Source organism: Littorina saxatilis, linkage group LG16 (assembly GCF_037325665.1).
Source record: "Littorina saxatilis isolate snail1 linkage group LG16, US_GU_Lsax_2.0, whole genome shotgun sequence".
Lineage (NCBI taxonomy): Eukaryota > Metazoa > Mollusca > Gastropoda > Littorinimorpha > Littorinidae > Littorina > Littorina saxatilis.
Window position 1 is genome coordinate 54507820 of NC_090260.1, and position 13803 is coordinate 54521622.

The following is a 13803-nucleotide window of genomic DNA, read 5'->3' on the forward strand; positions in this document are numbered from 1 at the left end:
GTTAAGAGCAAAGTTAAGATAGGTGCGTTTCACGGACCGCTCTTTGGCCAAAGAGCGCTCCTATGTCGCTCTTAACATAGGGCAGCCCCCCCCCAGCCCTAAGTTAGGTAAGAGCAGACAGAAGCGCCCCCAACTTGCAAGGGAGATAATTTTAATCCTAAAAATGGCGGCCGTAAATGAGACTGTGAGTCGACTCGACTCGTGCATCATTTTGCGATATAACATGCGCCATCAACACATTTTCGTCACCGCACGGATCCGCGGAATGCCCAAGACGATAAGGAGAGTGCCGCACGCTTTCATTTGTCAAAGCATGGACTCCTCTTTGAATTATGTTGACAAGAGTGTGGACGGTATGCAGTTTAGCACTTACAAGCACCCGCGAAGACTATGATTGCACCGTTTTCTGCGTGATTGATGTCTGTCAGTCCATGCACGGCGACATATTCTACATCAGCAAGGAAACGAGTCTTCGCTGCATCCACCGAATGTATATTCTGCCTTGCACGACGAGTGTGAACCCGACAGGAAGCGGCTAACCACACGTAATCGTGAGCAATTCCAGATAGCTTGTACTTGTAGTGCACTTTTTCGGCGTGTTTGTGGTGCTGTTTACACACATTTTCGAACAACAGTCTATCAGTCAGTCAACGAAACAAAACAGCACGAGTATAATATCAACAAGGAAGGATGCCACGCCGTGACGGCTTCTATAGGCATTGAAGTAGTTGGTGACGAACATCTTTGGACCGTGTGTCGTGTTGTTCTATGGCCAGGGTGTGAAAAGGGTACCATGATTTTAAATGAGAGTTGGGTGTGTCCTGCAATCCAAGCACCTCTGGGCTTGTTCATATACGGTGACATTGGCTACATCTTGACACCCTGAATACTCAGTCACACCCTATATCTACAGCAGTGCTCCAAGCAGGTTAACTCAACACGTGAACTAGACACGTCAGCAAGACACGTCAGCATTGTTTCCTGTCATGATGAAAAAAGGTAATGTTTGGAATAGATCTAAAGCATAATTGATCAAATGTTCCTTTCAAGGCATGCTACTTTTCAGATTGTGTTTGGGAATGTTGTTGCAGAAAATGTCAAGGTTATAAAACAGCTTGCATGAGAGAGAAAACATTAGAGCAGAAAAGGCATGTTTGAAACTTAAATGGGTTGTTATTGTTAATCAGCACCATATTATATACTGACTGTGCTCGTTGTAAGTTTGACTTGGTAGCTGTGCTGACAGTGTTGTCTTAGTATCATCTGCACTGCAGATCTGTGCAGCGTATTCACCTGGTAATTGTAAATGCATACAAGCAAACACTGAAACATTCAGCAAACGCTCATAATTTTCTTTCTTGTATCACCAGAGAATAAACTTCATCATCGTCTGGCACCACCATGCTCTCCTCCAGTGTCATCTTCTACCCGTGGACACTAACATACAGTTACCAAAGCAAGGGCAGAGACAATGATGAATGCCAATGAAAGCATAAGTCTTAGTGAACGTGGTGTGCAAGAAAAGACTGGACATCATTTCAGGTAAATATGTTATGCTTGTAATATGATACTCATTCAGTCATTGACAATTCTGTAGAACATTTGGAAAACAAAAGAAGAGGCGTTCTGGGATCACATAGTACTAACTTGTGTAATAGTAGTAGTATGCATACACATTGAAAGAGATGTGTCAAAACGTATTGTTCTCACACACAGTGACACACACAAAAACTGGACAGTGAGTAAGAAGAATGCTGTTTCAGTGTTTGACTTCTTTTTTAAACTTTTATCTGAAACTTTGACTTTAAATTTTACTAGTACTCCTTGATATCAACAAAACTGATTCTTAAGTGACAATAACTAGTAATTTACTAGTACTAAAAACATGTATTTACACTGTTATTGTTAACGTGGGGGGGGGGGGGGGGGGCATAGATTGTGAGGAGAATAGAACATGCTCTAGGGGATTTCAAGAAATTGTGCTAATTTGTAATTCAGTTGGTTTGTTCCATTTCCTGAATTGTTAGCCTTGTCTGATTCATTTTAAAGGACTGAGTCATTGCTGATATACAGAGCTTTCTTTTAATTGTTTAACCCCTCTAAATTAACGCAAGACCTCATGTTTTTTACTGCTGAAGCGATTGACACCTGCATCAGCAGTAATGGCAGAACACAAAGTACAAAAGTTAACCAAAGAAGACACCCTGTTCTGGACAGATAATTGATGTTCTTCTTCACGTATGTAAACGTTGCCAAAGCGCTTTGAGCTGTGAAGAAGCGCTATATAAATGTTCTATTTTCATTATTATTATTATTGTGTCTATCCTGAACTTGAGTCGATTTTTAAGTGGTACTTTGTGTTTTTTCGGGTCAATTTTTGGGGGATCCTTTTTTGAGCAGCGGAAGAGTGTGCCACATTTCCAAGTGAAGTGCCTTTAATGGCGTAGAAAGTTTGAACAAAATGATTCGGGAGTGATTTTTTTTTAAAGTACACAATTTGTACAGATAAAATGGTTTGCTAAGTGTAGTATGAATAAGAGCAAGTTTTAGAATTACTCACTGTCTTCTCTTTTTCTTGTAAGATTATGTGGTGAAACTGCTCTGTTGCTAACATTTAATACAAGAAACCTTCTGCTCTTATGACTATGTTGCTGTTCCTTGTTCAAGGACCTCTACCCACACACTGATGCTGACACTCATTGAGGGGCCAACTACCAACACTGATTGTGATACTCGCTGAGGGGTCGACTACCAACACTGAGGCTGACGCTCGCTGAGGGGCCAACTACCAACACTGATGGTGATACTCGCTGAGGGGTCGACTACCAACACTGATGGTGATACTCGCTGAGGGGTCAACTACCAACACTGAGGCTGACACTCGCTGAGGGGCCAACTACCAACACTGATGCTGACACAACACTGATGCTGACACTTGTTGAGGGGTCGACTACCAACACTTAAGGCTGACACTCGCCGAGGGGCCAACTACCAACGCTGATGCTGACACTCGCCGAGGGGCCAACTACCAACGCTGATGCTGACACTCGCAGAGGGGCAAACTACCAACACTGACCCTGATACTCTCTGAGGGGCCAACTACCAACACTGATACTGACGCTTGCTCAGGGGCCAACTACCAACACTGATGTTGACGCTTGCTCAGGGGCCAACTACCAACACTGATACTGACGCTTGCTCACGGGCCAACTACCAACACTGATGTTGACGCTTGCTCAGGGGCCAACTACCAACACTGATACTGACGCTTGCTCACGGGTCAACTACCAACACTGATGTTGACGCTTGCTCAGGGGCCAACTACCAACACTGATGCTGACGCTTGCTCAGGGGCCAACTACCAACACTGATACTGACGCTTGCTCAGGGGTCAACTACCAACACTGATGCTGACGCTTGCTCAGGGGCCAACTACGAACACTGATGCTGACGCTTGCTCAGGGGCCAACTACCAACACTGATGCTGACGCTTGCTCAGGGGCCAACTACCAACACTGATGCTGACGCTTGCTCAGGGGCCAACTACCAACACTGATGCTGACGCTTGCTCAGGGGCCAACTACCAACACTGATGCTGACGCTTGCTCAGGGGCCAACTACCAACACTGATGTTGACGCTTGCTCACGGGCCAACTACGAACACTGATGCTGACGCTTGCTCAGGGGCCAACTACCAACACTGATGCTGACGCTTGCTCAGGGGCCAACTACCAACACTGATGCTGACGCTTGCTCAGGGGCCAACTACCAACACTGTATGTAGTGGCCACTGTGTAACCTCCCTTGCACAAAACAACAAATTTTATATTTAAAATGGTTAAAGGAATTTTTTAAGCATTTACATTAATTATGCCAGGAACAGTCTGCAGACACAGAAGTATACAGTGGTTTTGTCAATATTAGTTAGCAGTTAAAACATGTCCAACGTTCATATTCTATTTCTATACTACCTGTCAACAACAACAAACTAAGCAAACGCGTTTGAGGGCAGATCATTTTAATGAGGCCATTTATTGTAAAACCAATTATAAGACTGAAAAGGCCATTCATTGTCCTATGTTATATAGAAAACAGATTTAGTTTACGCGAGGTACTGTTTATAAAATAGAACCTACAAGACTAGCATCCCCAACAATCAAATTCGCAAAATCAAGTTTAACGTGTTAAAATCGACATATACTGTTCAAAAAAAGAAACGCATAGTTGCTACTTGCCAAATTTGTTTTATTTTTCGAAAAAATTAACAGAAAATCCAATATTTAGATTATTTGTTTGAAATTTGGTATGGACACAGTTGAAAGCACACACAGTTCATTTGCATCTTCAAATCAATCAGTCAATCAATACGATTGGGTGCCGAGGCTGTCAAGTCAGTAGGGGGTGTGACTGCCTTGAGCAGCAACAACTGCCCGGCACCTTCTGGGCATGGACTGGATCAGATGCCGGATATCTTGCTGTGGGATGGTGTCCCACTCCTCCTGAAGTGCCTGCAATAGATCGCGGTGATTTGCCGGCGCTTCTTCTCGCCTGCGCACACGTCTGTCCAATTCATCCCAGAGGTGTTCTATCGGGTTCATGTCTGGCGACATGGATGGCCAGGGAAGCACCTGGACATGGTGGTCGGTGAGGAACTGGGTGGTGAGTCGTGCTGTGTGCGGGCGAGCGTTGTCCTGCTGGAATATGGCATCCTGGTCAGCCAGAAGAGGAAGGGCGTGTGGGCGCAGAATTTCCTCCACGTATCGCTGGGCAGTTATGCGCCCTTGGACGTGCACCAGGGTGCTCCTTCCAGCGGTATTGATCGCCCCCCACACCATGACGCCTCCACCACCATGAACGGGTGCCTCATCCACACAGTTGGGCGCGTAACGTTCGTTTACTCTCCGGTAGACCCTCCTCCGACCATCATGTCGCTGGAGCAGGAAGTAGGACTCGTCGCTGAACCACACGTGTCTCCAGTGATTCCGGACGGTCCAGCGAAGGTGCTGGTTGCCCCACTGCACTCGGTTGTGGCGATGGCGGCGGGTGAGGACAGCTCCTCTGTGAGGTCTGCGAGCTCTCAAACCAGCTTCATGCAGGCGGTTCCGCACGGTCTGGTCCGATAATCGGTGTGGCCCGGGGAGAGCCTGGACAGAAGATGAGGCCGACAGGAAACGATTCCGGAGGTGGCGGAGCCGTATGAAGCGGTCGTGAGCAGCAGTTGTCGCCCTTGGTCTTCCCGCTCGTGGCAAGTCAGCAACGGAGCCAGTGGCTTGAAACCTGACCCACAGTCTACTGATGGTGCTCTGGGACACGTGGAAGTGCCTGGCGATTGCACTTTAACTTTGGCCTGCTTGTAAACGACCCAATGCAATTTGGCGGTCTTCTCTGCTCAATCGGGCCATCTTTCGTCGCTGAATTGTCGTCTGATTTCTTTGTGGCGAACAATCCGCTTTTATGGGTTTTGGAAGACATGGTGGGAGCTCAATATTCCCCGAGTTTCACGAGATTACACTGAAGCATGACGAGTGGTCATGCCAAATGAGCAATTTTGACATTGTAGCCACTGATAACGCATGCGTCACGTGCAGAGCTCACTTGTGGCAATGGACGAAAGGTCGACGACCAGATAAACATTTTCTGCAGTTTGGTGGATATCCTTGTAGCCATATAACTAAATTAACCAAATATTACAAGCTATGCGTTTCTTTTTTTGAACAGTATACTATTAAAACTGCTGAAAGGAAACCTGTTGTGCATGTTATTAGAAAGAAAAATTAAATATGCATCCAAACAGTCAGCTTAGTTTACATATCTTGTCTAACAATGGCGTAATGGCATGATGAACGGTATGTAATTCTTCTGAGAAGCCGTAAAATGCGGTTTCTGGGGCCATTTTAGTGGGTAATCAGAAGAAATCCAGCACATTTAATAAATTTCTCAATGCATTGCCTTCAAACGTCTGGTAATTTATGCTAAGACATGTCGTTAAGTACATCAAGTCATTCGAGAGATTAGGTTTGCTTTTATTTGACATGCCAGAAAGAGTCCTTAAAATAGTCGGTTGATCTAACTCTAAGTCTAAGCTGACTCATCAAACAAATTTAATTTGTTGCTATTTTCAACTTCAAATAAACCAAATACTCAAATTTCATGTACATATTTTATTAGACATGGATGGTATGAGGATTTCAAAGCGAAAGTAATCTTTAAGAAGTGGACTATTTTCACAGCGCTGAGCACAAATAGCCCACATCAAGCTCACTGCTGAACATTTAACTGCTAGCTGCTGAGCAGGGCTTTTGAGAGAGCATTTCCCAAGAATGTTTGTACGCGTTTGAACAAGTGGTCTGAGCAGCCGTCGTTGATTATGAATTACATTTCAGTGTAATTTGAAGCTTTAATGTTTGTTTAAAAAGCCTGCATATTTAAAAACAAATCTGTTTTCTTTGGAAAAGGTACATCTTTATTTTTTGTAATTCTTTCTAACATGTCGCATAACAGCAGTACTAACGTTTCAAATGACTTGACATTTTGTTTGTAATTCGGTACATCTGATTGTCTTGTCTTTCCATTATTGCCCACAATCAGCAGTAGTGATTATTGTCTTGTCTTTCCATTATTGCCCACAATCAGCAGTAGTGATTACTTCGGCACTTGATGGGATGTTGCGCAAGTCCAAGAAAGCAGCGTTTCCAGCATCCAAAAGTCCATTTAAAATTCACAGGTTGGGGAGTATGGGGGGAGGGGACATGAGTCACAGTGGCTACTGGTTTAGTGCGAGGCGCGCGACACAAAGGTGTCGACAGTGCGGGCCTCGACGACAGCTGCTGGTAGAGAGTTCCAGTCCTTCACTGTGCTGGGTAGAAAAGCGGCACTCCGATACTGAGTGCGGCAGGTGATGAGGCCGAACTGCTGGCAATGGCCTCTTCGCTGGCGTGGTGGTAAGGGGGCCAGCTTCGACTTGATGCCCGGACAGTGGACGATGCTGTTCGTGATCTTGTAGAGCATCGATAGGCGGGCAAGCTTCCTGCGCTCCTCCAGAGACTGCCACCCAAGGGAGTCCAGCATCCGGCTGACACTTGACGTGTTGTGGTAGCGGTTGCAGACGAATCGGGCAGCTCGTCTCTGGGCGGTCTCAAGCTTGTCGATGTTCTTCTGGGTGTGCAGGTCCCATACTGACGAGGCGTACTCCAGGATAGGCCTGACAAAGGCCTTGTACGCCTGCTCTTTCACGGATCTTGATGAGATCTTCAGATTGCGCCGCAGGAACCCCAGGGTCTTGTTTGCCTTGCTGACGATGTTGTTAATATGGTCGTCCCAGCACAGGTCACCCTGAATGGTCACACCCAGGTACTTGACCGCCTTCACTGTCTCCAGCGTATGCCCATGGAGCTGGTAAGAGGGCTGTAGTGGGCGTCTGCTCCTCGTAACAGGCAGGGTGTTGCACTCTGCAGGATGGAACTGCATGTCCCAGCTCTTCTCCCACTCGGCTAGGCGATGGAGGTCTTGTTGTAGCTGGGCCTGGTTGTTTACGCTAGTCACCACCCTGTACACTGCAGTGTCGTCCGCAAACAGGCGCGCTAGTGCCGTCAGTCTCTCCGGGAGGTCGTTAATGTACGCTAAGAATAGCGTCGGCCCCAGCACTGATTTGTTGCTTAATTAATTCATTTGATAATTGTCGGTAAAAATACCGGTTAACACCTCACAATCGCAAACCTGTTTAATGTTGTCTTTTCTAATTCATGACATGTGTTAGCACGAATCACCAAATATTTGAACGCAATGCGTTAAAAATTGCAGAAATTCAAATGTATTGTTTTGTTTCATTACCCGCTAAAACGGCTTCAAAAACTGCCTTTTATGCCTACTGAGAGGATTACCACATATTTTTGTTTTGTTTTTTTGTTTGCTTAACGCCCAGCCGACCACGAAGGGCCATATCAGGGCGGTGCTGCTTTGACATATATATAACGTGCGCCACACACAAGACAGAAGTCGCAGCACAGGCTTCATGTCTCACCCAGTCACATTATTCTGACACCGGACCAACCAGTCCTAGCACTAACCCCATAATGCCAGACGCCAGGCGGAGCAGCCACTAGATTGCCAATTTTAAAGTCTTAGGTATGACCCGGCCGGGGTTCGAACCCACGACCTCCCGATCACGGGGCGGACGCCTTACCACTAGGCCAACCGTGCCGGTTTACCACATATACCTACTGAGAGAATTAACACATACACCGCTCAGCATGGCATAGTAACAAAATTGACTGTTTCAGATGCACATTTGATTGCTCTGAGTCTGATTTGTTGTCGATTTTAACGCAGGAACCTTGATTTTTCGAATTTGATTTTTGGGGGTGCCTGTGTTGTAGGAATCACTGTATGTATACACACTTCCTCATGTGAACTCAAACAGCTTTTTGAGTCACTTGAGAAAAAGTGACTCTATGTAATCGGTCAGTGTTAGTCTGTCCGGCCGGCCGGCCGTCCGTAGACACCACCTTAACGTTGGACTTTTCTCGGAAACTATCAAAGCGATCGGGCTCATATTTTGTTTAGTCGTGACCTCCAATGACCTCTACACTTTAACGATGGTTTCGTTGACCTTTGACCTTTTTCAAGGTCACAGGTCAGCGTCAAAGGAAAAATTAGACATTTTATATCTTTGACAAAGTTCATCGGATGTGATTGAAACTTTGTAGGATTATTCTTTACATCAAAGTATTTACATCTGTAGCCTTTTACGAACGTTATCAGAAAAACAAGGGAGATAACTAGCCTTTTCTGTTCGGCAACACACAACTTAACGTTGGGCTTTTCTCGGAAACTATAAAAGTGACCGGGCTCAAATTTTATGTGAACGTGACTCATTGTGTTGTGAATAGCAATTTCTTCCTTTCCATCTGATGCCTCATATAATATTCAGAACTGCGAAAGTGACTCGATCGAGCGTTTGCTCTTCTTGTTGAATAAGGGCAATCAATACATGCCCCTTTTCAGTCATATAATTTGTTTTACAATAGACTGCCTCATCAAAACATTCTGCCCTCAAACGCATCTGCCTAGTTCTTTAAAAGAATCACGCTTTGGACTACACAGTCCTGATGATGTGGGTCGTGTACAATCCATACTTTCCAAAGAAGGATTAAAAGTAAAATAAAAAGTATGGGTCGTACACTACCCACGCCATCCAATTAGGAGTTTTGCCGTCTCTTTGCATAGTATGGGTCGTACATGACCTACACCATCCCAATTAGAATACACAGCGTAAAATTCCTTACAGAATTCCATATGGGTCGTCCGCAACCCACATCAGCCCGACTGAGTAGTTCAAATTACTTCGTTTGTGTTAAAAGATAATTTTTCAAAAGTTGTGGTCAAATGACTTGAAGAGAAAAACCGGTGTATTTTATGGTAGTTCCTGCCCTCAACTTCCTTGGAATATGCACCATTTTGATCACTGTTTCTCGTAATTTCCGTTGACTTGTGCTCTTCAGTGTACTCAATTGCGATGAAATTTAAAGCCACATTGATTTTCGGGCTGTTGTTGTTGAAGATATTGAGTTTTTAAGTTTGTCTATGTAAATTGAATAATTAATTCTGTGACCTAAAAAAGAGAGGGGATAGTACTGTGACAATTTTCTGAATTTTGATTTTAACCCCAACCTTGTTCTTAGGTGTCCCAGTTCAACACACAGTGACTAGTATTTCTGAATCATACACACTTTGAAGGCAAACTTAATGCCTTATTGCACCCATTTTCGTACCCTAACTAAAACATTCATTTCCGTGTTTATTCATTTAAACGTTCAATGGCATTTAAAGGTAAAATAATTGATTTGGCTTTATCCTCGTATGTTAAACAGGCATGGGAATTGTCCGCCGAATGGCGGATTTCCGCCGAATTTTTTTTTTGTTCCGCCGAAAATGCAAAAGTGTCCGCCGAAAAAATAAAGGGGGGAGGCACACAAAAAAAGCACCGGTTACTTTGGCCTTTGCGCAAAAGCCCGCGAAAACTTTCCGTACTTTGTTCACGCACTGCTACCGCCCGCCTCAGTTATTGAACTATTATGTTTGAAAGTAAACCAGATTGCACAGATTGTGTTACAAGTTACATTTTCCTGTTTGTCTCAACAGATAAAAATTTTTACAAATTTAAACCATATATAATACATGTAAGCAAAATTTGGTACATTTTTGTACTAAAAACTCTGATTCTAAAAACAGAATTTAATGGCAAACTTGGAGCTCAGATGACACCAGATTGCACCATCTGGGTTCTTTGGAGAAAAAAAATTTCCGGGGGGGGGCATGCCCCCGGACCCCCCTAGAAAGGCTAGGCGCTTCGCGCCGTCGACTTGACGCTTCGCGTCTTCAGTTATAAATTTTCCGCCTTTTTTACAATTTTCAATTCCCATGCCTGGTTAAAGTTGCCAAATTGTGCCTATTCTGAATTTTCTTTGATGTATAATTAGTGCCTAATGTTTTTATAGGGTCGATTTTGGGGGGTACCCTTAATTAAGAGGCGATCATGTAACCCATGTAAAATGAATCTTTGATTCCAAAAGTGTGCCAGATAGCCAAGTGGATGGCCTTTAATGACAAAGAAAGTTTGAATGAATTGACACGGGAATGAATGGTCTAGTGGGGTACGAAAATGGGTGCAACATATTTTTTTGGCAGAGTGTATATCCAATGGCAATAGTAATACCTGCCTTGCATGAACAAATAAAGGACTGGGTGGCCGAGTGGTAACGCACTTGCGCTCGGAAGCGAGAGGTTGTGAGTTCGACCCTGGGTCAGGGCGTTAGCAATTTTCTCCCCCCTTTCCTAACCTAGGTGGTGGGTTCAAGTGCTAGTCTTTCGGATGAGACGAAAAACCGAGGTCCCTTCGTGTACACTACATTGGGGTGTGCACGTTAAAGATCCCATGATTGACAAAAGGGTCTTTCCTGGCAAAATTGTATGGGCATAGATAAAAAATGTCCACCAAAATACCCGTGTGACTTGGAATAATAGGCCGTGAAAAGTAGGATATGCGCCGACATGGCTGCGATCTGCTGGTCGATGTGAATGCGTGATGTACTGTGTAAAAAATTCCATCTCACACGGCATAAATAGATCCTTGAGTCTGAGTCTGGAGATACACGCGCGATATAAGACTTCATATAATAAAAGATTGATCAGAAAATTGTGTATGTAACTTTGTCTCACACAGCCATTTACAAGCTGGTAGCTGTTTCCCAAACCAATATAAAAAGAAACAAGTAAATAAAAAATATTTTAACTCACAGTCACCCCATGAATTTGGATCAACAAGCCCAAGAACATTGTTTTTTTTCAATAATACTAAATTATTTTTTAAACATTCTTCAGTAACAAACAAAAACTATAAAACATATTTGAATATGCTTTGTCAGGTTGAACTTTTAATCAGTTAAAAACAAAATACATACCTTATGCTTTGAATATTAATGTACATGTCTACTATCTGATACTGTATCGCATGAACTTCACACAGTCTGACTCAATGTGCCTTGTGAAATTGGGCAAGTAAACATTGGCAACAAACCTGTGATCTGGATTTTGACATGGTACTTATATTTTAAAGGCACAATCTTTCCATGTCAAAGAATTGTTCTCATCATCACAGATGTGGACTGTCTTTTGCATGGATTGGTGGGATAAGACAAGTCTTACACTTGGACAAACACTGGGAGGGGAGGAGGAGGGGGGCCTTTTAAAATTCTCTTTCAAATAAAGAATATGTTCGTACTCTATTTTAAGGTTTCACCTGGCCATCCTCTGTGTATCTGATACAGCTGTATATATATAAAAAAAATCCTTGTTATGCAAACTATCTTGTCAACCACCCCATTTACATTATGGGATTCATAATCCGGTATTTATGGCGTTTATGGCTATCTGGAAAGAAACAAATTTTACATTTGGGTACATGTCTAAAGGCAGTTTTGATTGATTGATTTTTGGATGATCACAGGTGGCAGTGACTGAATGTAATCAACAAAAGCCTCATAGTCTGCAATTAATAATTATCCAATGTACAAATATAAACGCATTCGTGTTGGTGTTTATGATTGATGCTTTACAGTGTTAGGAAGGTATGTAAAAGGTAACCAGAAAAAGGTCAAACAATAAAACCCTGCTATTTCTCGTGTTAAGTTGTGGTGAAAATCGATGCATCGCATTGAAATAAAGTCAGATGTGAATGATCAGAAAGATTTGAATGATGTTTTGTTGGGTTCCATGCTTCTTGTTGGCATTTAATAACTGCTTGGAGATAAAAGTCTGTGTGTGTGCTTGTGTGTCTGTGTCAAGATATACATATAACGCAAATAATGCTTTCTTACTGAAATGACCATCCGTAGGATATGCTGACCAATGCTCTCTCTCTCTCTCTCTCTCTCTCTCTCTCTCTCTCTCTCTCTCTCTCTCTCTCTCTCTCTCTCTCTCTCTTCAGTATGACCTATCACGACTGATTATTGCAGAGTCAATGTCTTCATAAGTACAGAAAATAATTCATATAGATCTATGTAAAAACTAAAACACCCACATAAAACACCCACACATATTTTGACACCCAGTCTGTGATGTCTGAATGAAATACATTTTTATTTACGTCACAATTGCATGACAAGTACGCGAGATAAATTTAACAACTTTGACCTGACAACACAAAACAAACAACAACAAAAAACTCCCTCTCTGTCAGCAAAGCCTTACGCAGATCGATGCAAGGTGCAGATCAATCAAACACACACAATGTTGTCAAAATGGCACAAGACACGTACAGAGTGACCCAAGAAAACTGCAACCCTCACAACTGCTAATTACTTCTACATCTCTTGACCGGATCACTATATATTTAGGGGACATAAACTTCAGCCTATGCATGACCCTTCCCTTGATTGGCAATGTTGTAGAACAAATGGTCTGACGTTTGTGCAATTTCGAAACAAAGTTTCCAAATTCGACGATCGTCTCAACAGAACAAGGTTTGACATTTAGCGGTAGCAATACTTACCTGATTTAAACCCTCCAGACTTTTACTGTTTGGATTATCTGAGAATACACAAACACCCCCATCACCCCCTTAGATCATCGGTGACCTAAAGAAAGCAGTTACAGCTCCCTAAACAGCAAAGCTTTCGTGCCACTCACAATTTCGGAGGGGTAATTTGAAACACATTTTGTAGAAAAGGTAAATGTCCGATCATTATACCTAGAGACTCGAAACTGTGTAGAATGGTCGTGGATGAACTGAAGTGTATGCACAACTATGAACATATTTGCTAAACTCAAATGACTGAAAAAATAAACCCTTCGTTGTACAGTTACACTTTCGCAATGCCACGCAAAATTCATTTATGACAGGAACGCTTTCATCCATTTGAAATGCCCTGATCCGGCTTTTAATTGCTATATTCAAATAACTGACTGTCTGATGTTGATTCAGGTATACTAAGTCATTCAAATTATCCCAAAGCTAACAATCTTGAGTGCTGAAATCGGGTTAGTTCGGCGACTGCTCAATTTCAAACCTCGTGCTGTTGAGTCGATCCCCGAATTTGGCAACCTTTTTTGAAAATGCACAAAAGTCAGACCATTTGATCTAAAAATTTGTCAATTTGTAGAAGGGTCATGCATAGACTGAAGTTTAAGTATCCCATATATCAAGTGATTCGGTCCACAGATGTAGAAGTTATTAACAAATTTGAGGCCTAGAAAATTCATTATGGACGATGTCAAGGACGTCATTCAGATCTAGATCTACATGTA

The 13803-nt window shown here is 43.1% G+C and overlaps 1 long non-coding RNA gene across 1 annotated transcript in view; it reads left to right on the top strand.

Annotated features, from left to right (window-relative positions):
* Positions 1-3268, top strand: part of LOC138951255 (uncharacterized) — a 3329-nt gene extending 61 nt beyond the window's left edge. The window contains exons 1-3 of the long non-coding RNA XR_011451078.1: positions 1-999; positions 1371-1542; positions 2668-3268. The exon at positions 1-999 is cut by the window's left edge and continues 61 nt beyond it. This is a non-coding gene — a long non-coding RNA (uncharacterized lncRNA). The remainder of the gene's footprint in view (positions 1000-1370; positions 1543-2667) is intronic.
* Positions 3269-13803: the final 10535 nt, after the last annotated feature.